Below are 1,223 nucleotides of genomic sequence, written 5' to 3'. Positions count from 1 at the left end.
CGGGGGGCAGCCAGCAGAGCTGCCCGGAGCGCACAGCCCCCCCTGTGTGTTTAGGAAGTACCGAGGGGTGCTGCGGAGGGAGGGGGTCTGGGGGGGCAACCAGCGAGAGATGTGCAGTCGGTTTCATGCCAATTAGATTAGCAGATCCTCAAAAAAAAAAACAACAACAAAGTGCACTAAACTGAAAACAGTGTTATTGTTAGGTTGAAATCCTAACGCTAATTGTTTCAGAAGTGCTCAGTCAGCCATCTCCAGTGATAACACACGGAGCCTTCAAAGTCACAGGGGACAGGAGGGGGCTATGCAGAGAGCGGAGAGTAATCAGCTATGGTGGCATGGCACACGGCGGAGAACTTCTCCGAGAGGTGCAGAGCAGGACGGCCCCGCGGGGCGCCTCGGGGATCCCAGCAAGAGAACTGCCTGGACTCTCTATTGTTGTTATTTTTTTAAAGAAAGGGTGGAACAGAACGCAAGGCTTTGTATTTTCAGGAGGAACGCAGGGCTGCTCTAATCTGTTTCCTTCTTTCTTGTCTATTCGTTTATTTTAACCACTAAGCCAGTTCAGATCTAGCTAAGATTTACGTGAATTAGCTTAGAGGTTCCGAGGGTGTTGCCCGGATCAGACACAGATCCAGTCAAACACAAAATGAAAAGGTTTGTTGTAGTTGTTGCTGTTTTAAAGCCCCTGTTAATACTTTTGACTCATTAAACCAGCACCCATCTCCCTTCAAGATCAGCAGAAGTGACAGCTGGACTCTTTATAATGCCGTCAAAAATTCAAACTGCATTGAGCCAAAGGGGACATTTCACAGCAATCAGAGGATGCCTGGGAGTCAGGCGTGAATGCCAATGAGTCAAATGAAAGGGCAAAACCAAATATGAGCCCCTGCTCCGCTCCACATCTCACACTGCATTTCGTGGACTTTAAGAACTTCTACGCTGACTTCGTTCATTTTGTTCCATTTAAACTCTCGTATTGGAGATAAAGGGATTTTTCCACCCCCCACTCTCCTGCCGCACCGTAAAGGATTTCTCCTAGCACAACTTCAGAGACTGCATACACATCTTTAAGAAATTACATTGGGCTTACAACATTCTCGGGCAGATGGAGATTTCGGGGTTGGGGTTTCTTTTTTTTAAGATTAAAAAGAAGAAAAACAAAACCAAAAAACCCCAAACCAACAAACCAAACCCCACCGGAGCAAAGTCTCAGTATCATTCCT

At 46.9% G+C, this 1,223-nt stretch overlaps 1 protein-coding gene across 1 annotated transcript in view; it reads right to left on the bottom strand.

Annotated features, from left to right (window-relative positions):
• Nucleotides 1-1,223, bottom strand: part of SCUBE1 (signal peptide, CUB domain, EGF-like 1) — a gene marked incomplete at its 5' end in the record, with an annotated part of 211,088 nt that overhangs the window by 209,414 nt on the left and 451 nt on the right. The window lies entirely within an intron of this gene.

Source organism: Chaetura pelagica, unplaced genomic scaffold (assembly GCF_000747805.2).
Source record: "Chaetura pelagica isolate M959 unplaced genomic scaffold, ChaPel_1.0 scaffold117, whole genome shotgun sequence".
NCBI lineage: Eukaryota > Metazoa > Chordata > Aves > Apodiformes > Apodidae > Chaetura > Chaetura pelagica.
Note: the sequence above shows the minus strand (reverse complement) of the source record. Positions and strands in the feature narration are given on the sequence as shown.